Genomic DNA, 10,867 nt, shown 5'->3' with positions numbered 1-10,867 from the left:
TGTGTACTCTGCATTAGGAAGGCTGGGTGAGGTCTTCTGCTGAGCAGGAGGACTGTAGCTCCTAGCCCACCAACATGCCCTCCCTCCTAGTCAGGCCAGAGGCTCTCTTGATGGCATCTTGCTGCATGAATGCCACGCGGCTTTTTTTTTAATCACACAGGCAAATGTGAGATAAAGATCTCATGTTCTTAATTGGGCCCTGCCTCATTTGCTGTTGTGTGCAGGCAGGCATTTTCTAGACTTGCTGTTGTCAGCAGTTGCTGCCATATTTTTACTGTTCTTTCTCAATTAAGATTTTATTTTTTATAGTTATAAACGAAAGAAAGAAAAAATTAAAAACCATATCAAAACAGTCACTATTATATCAAAAGACAAAGAAAGATTATACATATAATATAAATAAGTGATGATAACGGTTAGGAATAGTAAATAGTGTTGCAATACTGAACGCTAAATAGTGATTTGCATACTAGTCTTAACGTACATCATAGGATACCCTTTGCAATGTTAGATGAACCCAGTAGTGATGTAAAACAATATTATAAGATGAATAAATGAAAAAGCTTGCAGTGTTGATTGCTATTCTAAAATGCTAAAAATACTTCCAAAATATTGAAAATTAAATTCGCTTATTATCATCTATATTTAGAATATTTAAATGTCGTCCCCCCCCCCCCTTGACACCTTTTCAGTACAATGTACCAAGAGGATTATTAATCATTCCTAACTATCATTCCAACAACCTCCTTTTCTGCTGCCGGTTTTTAGGAATAATATAAGTAATCTACTTACCATTTATCTTGACATTCTTTAATTGACATTTTATTTACATAGTTTGTTAGTTTGCCATTACAGCACATTCAGCTAGTTTGCTTTCCCAGTCCTCTCAGCACTCTTCTGCTTTCCATTTTGCTACAAGTGTAACTCTGGCCACTATTATCATGTATCTTAACAATTCTTCCAAAATTTTTGGAATATTTTTGGCAGAATGCCTAATGACATACTCTTGACTTCCATAGCAAATTTAATTTTAAAACTTTTCTAGAATTTGGCATGTGTTGCTTTGCAATTCTATTGTCTTTTTTGCACTTCCACCATATGACAAAGAGTGCCGTCCACTTTTTTACATTGACAACATTTCCCTTTGGCTGTAAATTTTGTATCTTCGTCCGTAAGGTTTCCCATTATTTGTGAAATATTTCTTCAGCAAAATTTGCCTCTATCTAATTGTACATGTTTTAACTGCTGCTGTTTCTGCGTCAAATTGGAGTAATAGTTTGTAAATTTGTCCTAATATTTTTGTTCTCAGTTTTGCTGCATTATCTTTTCAAATTCAGTCAAATTCTGAATCCGTCTCTAATTACATGGCTTCTATTTGCATTGTAGTTTTGACTGATTTTTTAAGTTCATAAATAGTTTTGTAAACCTTGTTCCAAATCTGCCATTTCTAATTTTATTGCTTTGGTCTAGGTTTTTAATCCATTCCACAATCCACCATTTTCTCATAGTTCCATTCTTTTCTCTTCATGTGAATCCTTTCTAGTCTTTATGAGCATCATGGAATTTTGTTATATTTTCCACATGATAGTGTGGTAGGTGTGGTTATAGCAGCAGGTAGGTTTAAGGCAGTGGTGGCGAACCTTTGGCACTCCAGATGTTATGGACTACAATTCCCATCAGCCCCTGCCAGCATGGCCAATTGGCCATTCTGGCAAGGGCTGATGGGAATTGTAGTCCATAACATCTGGAGTGCCAAAGGTTCGCCACCACTGGTTTAAGGGACTTGAACTTCTCTTGTAACCCATCCTTAGAATCAATCTGTTCTAACTGCTCCATCTTCAGGAAAGAAGAGTCCAGGGGAACAGTGTGTATGGTGTCAGTTTATGGGTCTTTGCTCAGGCAAACTGTAAGCTCTCAGGCTGCTGCTGGGTTTGTTTGCTGTCAAGTCACATCTAACTTACGGTGGTCCCTGTGGGAGATGTTCAGAGTGGTTTGCCATTGCCTGCCTCTGCATCATGACCCTAGTATTCTGTGGAGGCCTCCCATCCAAATATTGCTTAACTTCTGAGATTTGATGAGATCAGGCTTGCCTGGGTTATCCAGGTCAGAACACTGGGGAGTTAAATCTATCTAAATTGTAGCCCTGACCCCCTTCATTTACATAAATTATCCTGACATCCAAGAAAGGCTGTGTTAATTTAACCTTAATAAAGGCTGATACCCCTTAAGGCGAAGCATTTTGTTTGCCTACGTTCTGAAAACCTTGTCTGTATTTTGAGAATCGTTAGGTGTTGCACCTTCAGCCTCTTCTGCAGTGAATTAGAAGGCTTCTGTTGGGCAACTTCCCCAGCTTAAGCATTGGGCTATGGTGAGCAAGGATTGTGGAAGGAGAAACAGAAGCCCTACTGAGGCAAAAGCCCCACCCGCTTTCTAAACATGGTGAGTACCTATGAACGCCTCATTGGGGATCCTTGACCTTAATTGAATTGAACCAATTGAATTGAAGTAGATGCTCTGCTATAATGACGAACCGGAAATCAAGTAAAGGAAAAGATTTGTAAGAAAGGGATGCTGGTTCTAGTGTAATTTTACATCAGCTTCACAATGGATTAAAATTTACAATTCCTATTTTGCAGGAGCAGTGCAGCTCTGTTTCATTGTATGAGAAAAGATAGCAGAAAATATTTTCTTGGCTGTGGGCACATTTAACTACAACTAGTTTTCTTCCTGAAACACACTCAAATTACCAGTTTCCAGTAGAGCAATGGGTGAGGGTTCCTGTGTGTTGCTGAACACTGGCCAAGGCAATTGTTTTCTTACCAGCCCATTTTGTATAGCCTTTCCTTCCCCTTTCCTTTCCCTTCAGTTAACTATAATGTCAATTAAAGGTGTTGCTGGGCCTTCTGCTGGATTTATGAGCAATTCTGCCAGGCAGCAAGTGTGTACTGATCAGTAGAAAGATATTTTTAAATGGAGAAAAAGATAGCAGAAATGCCCCCAAAGTTGCCCAGAGAATAGGAAACGTAGCTTTACTCCTTGCTATGCTAGCTAGGCAGGACTCTCAGAGCCATTTACAAAGCACATAAGGCTTAAGTAGTATTGACCAGCAGTAGAGAATCAGCACTGCCTGAATTATTCCCCCACCCCAATGGAGGGGAAATATCATTAAAATAAAGGGCTGCAAGCCTTTCAAAATATATAGTGTCAAGAATCATAGTTGGAAGAGACCACGAGGCCTATCAAGTCCAACCACCTACCATGCAGGAATGCAGGATCAAAGCACCCTTGACAGATAGCCATCCAGCCTTTGTTTAAAACCCTCCAAAGGTGACTCCACAACCCTCCAAGGCAACCCATTCCACTGTTGAACAGTCAGGAAGTTCTTCCTAACAAGGTAGAATCCCTGTTCCTGTACTTTGAATCCATTCTTGTCCTAGTCTCTGGAACACCATAATAATCAAGGCAGGTTTACAACAGGTACTGTCACAAACATTAACACCCATGCGTACTCCAACTCACTAGGTGAGTATCATTTTAACATTATCTTACTATCACAAATATACAAAAAATGTTTAGTAAGTTCACCGTCAGGTATGGCTATAAAACCTCTAGATTAGGTTTTTATTTCGGCAGTCCTTTGTCAAGCCAATAATTGTTGTACAAAGTATTCTTTTTCTTACTCCTCTAGGAGCACAACTGTTTTTTCTTACACTAGATAGTTTCCAAACTGAATTTCAAGTTTCACTTTAATGGCTCTTCTTTAAATAGTCCTTCTCTCTGGATATCAGGATCATGAGACTATTTAAAGAAGGACTATTTAAAGAAGAGCCATTAAAGTGAAACTTGAAATTCAGTTTGGAAACTATCTAGGGTAAGAAAAAACAGTTGTGCTCCTAGAAGAGTAAGAAAAAGAATGCTTTGTACAACAATTATTGGCTTGACAAAGGACTGCCGAAATAAAAACCTAATCTAGAGGTTTTATAGCCATACCTGACAGTGAACTTACTAAACTTTTTTTGTATATTTGTGATAGTAAGATAATGTTAAATTACTCACCTAGTGAGTTGGAGTACGCATGGATGTAATATTTGTGACACTAGTCTCTGGAACAGCAGAAAACAAGTTTGCTCCATCTTCAAATATTTAAACATGGTTATTGTGTCACGCCTTAACCTTCTCCAGACTAAACATATCTATCTCCCTAAGCTTCTGCTCATAAGATTTGGAATCCAGACCTTTTACCATTTTGGTCATCATCCTCTGGACCCGTTCCGGCTTATCAATTTAGTTCATGAATTGTGGCACCCAGAACTGAACACTGTATTCCAGGGGAGGTCTGATGACGTCCCTCAGTCTAGACACTATACTGCTGTTGATGCAGCCTAAAATCGCATTGGCTTTCTTGGCTGCTGCATCATATTGCTGACTCATATTCAGTTTGTGATGTACTGAGACTCTCAGATCCCTTTCACATGTATTGTTGTCAAGCCAGATGTCACCCATTTTATTTATTTATTATTTATTTTGGTTGGTGCCACTATCTTGTAGTTACTTTCCTTTAAATCCCCTGCTCCTGATGACTGCCTGTAGGTACAGCCACCCAAGCAACTTGTGGCAAGTGATCTGGATGTCAGGTTAATTTAGCTAAATTAGCTTTACTACAATACGCAACTCAAGAGTGAATTCAGTACAGCTTGCAATCTAAGCAAGTAAGAGCATGGAAAAAGTTACTAAGCTAGGTAAGCCATTTCCTGATTATCTGTCCCCTTCCCCTTTTTGCTGGGAGTTGGCTGATGGGTGTATGCATCACTAGGGTGCTAGTTCTCTTGCAGTCACACACAAAAGGACAGCTCCTTTTCAGGTCTCTCCCAAGTGTATCAAAGGAGGTTGTACTTGGGGGTTCTGGAGCCCAAAACCTGTTAAAGCCCCCCTGCCCACCAGAAAAATGTTAACATATAAATGAGATGCTGGGTTTCCTCTCCTAGTTGTAAAAGCAAGCCTATTCAACCAAAAAGACTTTCTAGCCCCAGTGATTTTCCTTAGGTCAGTAAATCTCCTTGTTGAATATTTGCCACCTTTCCTCTCATCCATCGCAAATGCTACATGCTATTCTGAGGCCGAGCTTGAGCTGCTTACTGTACATCATGAAAGTCCCTGCCACCATTACCCCCAACCACACCCTTGCTGGAGTTGGAACATAAGAACATAAGAACTAGCCTGCTGGATCAGACCAGAGTCCATCTAGTCCAGCACTCTGCTACTCGCAGTGGCCCACCAGGTGCCTTTGGGAGCTCACATGCAGGAGGTGAAAGCAATGGCCTTCTGCTGCTGCTGCTCCTGAGCACCTGGTCTGCTAAGGCATTTGCAATCTGAGATCAAGGAGGATCAAGATTGGTAGCCATAGATCGACTTCTCCTCCATAAATCTGTCCAAGCCCTTTTTAAAGCTATCCAGGTTAGTGGCCATCACCACCTCCTGTGGCAGCATATTCCAAACACCAATCACACGTTGTGTGAAGAAGTGTTTCCTTTTATTAGTCCTAATTCTTCCCCCCAGCATTTTCAGTGAATGCCCCCTGGTTCTAGTATTGTGAGAAGGAGAGGAAAATTTCTCTCTGTCAACATTTTCTATCCCATGCATAATTTTATAGACTTCAATCATATCCCCCCTCAGACGTCTCCTCTCCAAACTAAAGAGTCCCAAACGCTGCAGCCTCTCCTCATAAGGAAGGTGCTCCAATCCTTCAATCATCCTCGTTGCCCTTCTCTGCACTTTTTCTATCTCTTCGATATCCTTTTTGAGATGTGGCAACCATAACTGAACCCAGTACTCCAAGTGCGGTCGCACCACGGCTTTATATAAGGGCATGACAATCCTTGCAGTTTTATTATCAACTTCTTTCCTAATGATCCCCAGCATAGAGTTTGCTTTTTTCACAGCTGCCATGCATTGAGTTGACATTCCCATGGAACTATCAACTAAGACGCCCAAATCCCTTTCCTGGTCTGTGACTGATAGCACTGACCCCTGTAGAGTGTATGTGAAGTTTGGATTTTTTTGCCCCTATGTGCATCACTTTGCATTTTGCTACATTGAACTGCATTTGCCATTTCTTAGCCCTCACCTAATTTATCAAGGTCCGCTTGGAGCTCTTCGCAATCCTTTGCGGTTCTCACCACCCTACATAATTTGGTATCATCTGCAAACTTGGCCACCACGCTACCCACCCCTACTTCCAGGTCATTTATGAATAAGTTAAAGAGCACTGGTCCCAAAACGGATCCTTGGGGGACACCACTCCCTACATCTCTCCATTGTGAGAACTTCCCATTTATACCCACCCTTTGTTTCCTGTTTCTTAACCAGTTTTTAATCCATAGGAGGACTTCCCCTCTTATTCCTTCATTGCTGAGTTTTCTCAACAGTCTCTGGTGGGGAACTTTGTCAAAAGCAAAGTTGCAGAGTTTGTCAAAAGCAAAAAGCAGAGTTGACCATTTCCCCCTCCCCTTAAAATTCCTCTCCCTCTCCACCCTTACTGGACCTGATCAGATAACTTACCATTCTGAATCACAGGGCTGTCTTTGCTCGGTTGCTCTGCATAGGACTTTGAGGAAAATTAGACTTTGCAAACAGCAGCTTTGTGAACAGCGGTGTGGGGGAGCACTTCCTGTGCACGCACATGCAAGCCAACACACACATGTGCAAGGAAGGTGAAGAAGCTGCAAAGTTTCACTTGCTGCCTTATGCAAAGCTTGTAGAAGTATCACCCCTCTCTATTTTGGGTAGTGCAGAATCTATTTTAGGGAGCAGTAGAACTTCCCTATTGTCAGTTGATTTACAATTGTAGTACAAAAATCTGAGCTAGTTTCTAGGTTCAAGTATCATTACAGGGTAGGATCCTGGGGAAGTACCAACAGTTCAGGGTGAACATTATTATAGCAAAAATATCTCACATTCTGCTTAGAAACCACATTAGTGGACACATGTGGCAAATCAGTCAGTGCTTGCTATCACTGTCCTTTTAAACTAGTGCTATATACATTAGCAGATACCTGTGAGGTATTTTTAAACCCTTCACCTGAATTTGCAGAGTTTAGTCTTAGCATTGAAAGGACAGCAACTGAAGTGGTAATATTTTTAGAATGTCAAGTTATAGTATCTTGGATGCCACCACAGTAATTCAACTGTTGGAGCAAGCAGGGGAGTGCAGCAGTGACAAAGTGCTGAATATGAATATAATTTCTTATAGAATGTCCCTTTGAACCCGCAAGTACAATTCTGCTTTGGGCCCTCCAAGAGGTCAAGACACTCAGTAGCTGTTCTGGGTTTCTGCCTGGCAGCATTCCACTCTGCCAAGCCCACCAGACTCTCAAAGGTGTTCCTTTCTTTCCTCTGGGTAGGTCACCCCCAGTTGCTCTATTAGAGAATTTCCCACTAAGAGGCCTAGTATTCTGGGCTGCATTTACAGGATCCACTTAATCCATTTCCTGCTTTTGCTTGAGTGGCTTTGCAGTGACAGCTTATCATGTCTGGGGATCCAGCGATTTATTGACCAACAGCCTCCCTTGCTGGCTGTCATGGGTTTTCCAGGCTGTTTGGCCATGGCTTGGTAGTTTTTGCTCCCAACGTTTCACCCGCATCTATGGCTGGTGTCTTCAGAGGCATGTCACAGTAGGATGTGTTTTTCTCCATAACACATTGCCTTCTTTGCCCTCACATCTATTTTAGTAATGTGTTTGAATTGGGCTTATTGTGGTTATTGAGAACAAACTTTCAACATTTGAAATAAAAAATTTATTCAAAAGTAAATATCCACACACACGCGCTTTAGACAGCAACAGTTCAAGCAAGATTACAAAGATGCATACACACATTATTCTGCCCTTTATCTAAACATATCTTGATTCTTGTGATTCTAGGGTATGCCATTTACTCTTATATGTACAGTGTCATATCAGTCATCCATTACTTTGAATATCTGGCCTACCTGTGGTAGCTGCCCAGGATGAGGGCAACCATCAAGATGGACCTTACATGTGAGAGCATCTTTCTCCCAAGTTATCCTCAAATGAATCACCCAAAATGGACCTCATTCCCCTTGAGTTCAGGGAATTTGTTATTTCTTTCTGTGTCCTGTTCAGTGGCTTAGTCCTTCTCTTTCTGTCCTTCCCTGGAAGAAATACAATCTAGCATTTGTCACCTCCTAGATGTCACGTTCCTGGTAGGCATGAGACGTCCCTTTGTTCTCTGATGGCTAGAACTATTTGCATAACTTAAGTCTTGAGTGCTGGATACTTGGGAGAGCAATTAACTGCACTCCTGTTTTCTATCCTTGTACTGACAGAGAGCCAACATGATTAAGAATTGTAGAGAACCGGTTCAATTCTCCACTTCTCCACATGAAGCCTGCTGAGTGACCCTGGGCCAGTCACAGTTCTGTCAGAACTCTCAGCCCACAAGGAGTCTGGCAATGGCAAATCACCTCAAAACGTCTCTTGCCTTAAAAACCCTACAGGGTTGCCATAAGTCAGCTGTGAATTGATGGTACTTTCCACCATCAGTGACAGAGAAACTAATTAGAATGGATGCAAGTGGAGAGGAGCTGTAGGCCAAAAATTCTCTATAGTGTGATGTGGCCCAAAGTGCTGTACAGACCTGTGATACAACACAGTTTCCTGCTAGCTCCTGTAGCAGAGCTGTCTCAACCCAGTACCAACCACAAGCTTCCTGCCAACCCTAGAACAGTCTCTGCTGCTTCGGCTGAGAACAGGAAGAACAATGCACCTGCCATCCCACACAAAGAATCTCCCCACTGCTCTGCTGGGGAAACAAAATACTCCGCTACCACCTCCAGCGGGTGCACATTATATAAGATGTACTAGATCTGTTACTAGGAAGAATTTGGATGGCATTAAAAAAACCAGCATATTGACTCTCTGTCTGATACAGCTCCCTATCTGATACAGAACATCTTGAACAGAATGTTGGTAACTGTGCGTTTCCAAATTAAAAAGGCAGAGCTGAACATATGCATATGCACAGAGCATGCTACATTTCACTTGCACACAGAAACTTGGTTAGCTTAGGCGTAGAGCAACTCAAAGGAATAAACTACTACTGGCATCATTATTTTTCAAGAGGGTCTCTAAAAATTCAGACCTTGGCTAGTGCGTCAATGCATTTGTAAGGAACTTCATGAAATCTTAAGCGTTCAGTTAGTGGAGGACCTCTACCCCCTGCAGAAGATGTCCATTGAGAACTATGAAGGAGAGCCTTCACTTTGGGATATAATTCTATAATTTCAAACAACTTGGGACAGAGTCTGGAGACACTGCCAAAATCAAACCCATATAGTAACTGTTCTAAAACCAGGACAGGATGAAGTACAGTAGAATTAGAGACTAACATCTTGAGAGCAACACTCAATTATTAAACAAGCTTATTTCCCAAATTCATTAATTTCTCTCACACACCTGTGCGTATACTTCATTTGCCTTTCTTAAAAGGTGGCTTGTCTTTAAAAATGGGGTGCAAGAGAGATAACTTGGTATTTTTGACTGTGAAATGAGTTATAGTATTAGTTCTATTGTGTTGGACCACAGTTGCATGTCATTTCACTTATTTTAATCTGAACCTAAGCAACTTCTTATAAAGTTACTATTCAAAGCATAACAGACATGATGAAAAGTCAAGGGATTTACACATCTCCTCCACCCCTCTTCCAAAACCACCATGAAGTCTAAGGTAGACTGTGATTACAAAAGCATTTATGTTCCACGCATACTGTTATTTAGCCAAGTTAGAACTTTTCCTAGTGCATTTGTACATGTCCATATGAATACTAAACTATTTTCAGCAATTAGTCTTCCTATATGAAACCCTGTAGAAAGAGTGTTTCCTACAGGTATCCATCAAGAATATACATCTTGTTATGAGATGCATCTGGTTTTTCAGCTTAACTGAATGCAGGAACTGGTGCATATGCAGATCCTGTGGGAGGCCACTGCTTTCATGTCCTGGTTAGAGGCCTCTGGCTGGCCAATATGGAAATAAAAATGTGGACATTTTTAAAAACCAAAGAATAAAAAGATTGCTGAAGGAAGATGAAGAAATGGCAGAGAAGCTAAATGAGTTATTTGCACCCATGTTGACTGTGGAAATTGTGGGGTATGTGGGTGTGTACCCAGGCCACAATGTTCAGAAAAGGAGTCTGAAGAAGAGTCAAAGAAAAGTGATGAGAGATGAAGTTCACAATGGAAGGAAGTAAGCACTAGGATCCTGCAAAGTTTGGTACTGATGGTGAAATTTAATTTGTTCATAAATGGTCTGGAACTAGAAACGAGCTGTGTAACAGCCAAGTTTGCAAGTGACACACAATTTTTCAGAACGGTAAAGGCTAGCTGTGAAGAGTTCCCGAGAATCTCTGCAAATTGGGTGAGTGGACAACAATGCAATAATTGTCATTCAGTGTTGGTCAGCGTAATGTGATGCACATTGGAACAGAAGATTCCAACATGGAGGATATCCTAATGGAATGTGAAGTAGTTGAGATGGAAAGATCTTGAGATCATAGTAGATAGCACAATGAAAATGTCAACCCAACACAGGCAAACTCTATGCTGATGAGTATTAGGAAAAGGATTGAAACTAAAGCAGTCAATATTATAATGCCCTGCATAGGTCAATGGTGCAGCCTCATATAGGATATTGTGTAGTTTTGGTATCTAAAAGAACAATGTAGTCCTGGAAAAAGTACAGAAGGAGGCAAACAAGATGATGGAGGGGTTGCAGCATCTGGGACTTTTTAGTTTAGAAGAGAGAGGCATGACAGAAAGTTATTAAATTGTGCATAAGGTAGAGAGTGCAC

This window comes from Sphaerodactylus townsendi, linkage group LG02, assembly GCF_021028975.2.
Source record: "Sphaerodactylus townsendi isolate TG3544 linkage group LG02, MPM_Stown_v2.3, whole genome shotgun sequence".
NCBI classification, from domain to species: Eukaryota; Metazoa; Chordata; class Lepidosauria; order Squamata; family Sphaerodactylidae; genus Sphaerodactylus; species Sphaerodactylus townsendi.
The sequence above is the reverse complement of the archived record's forward strand: the minus strand, read 5'-3'. Positions refer to the sequence as shown.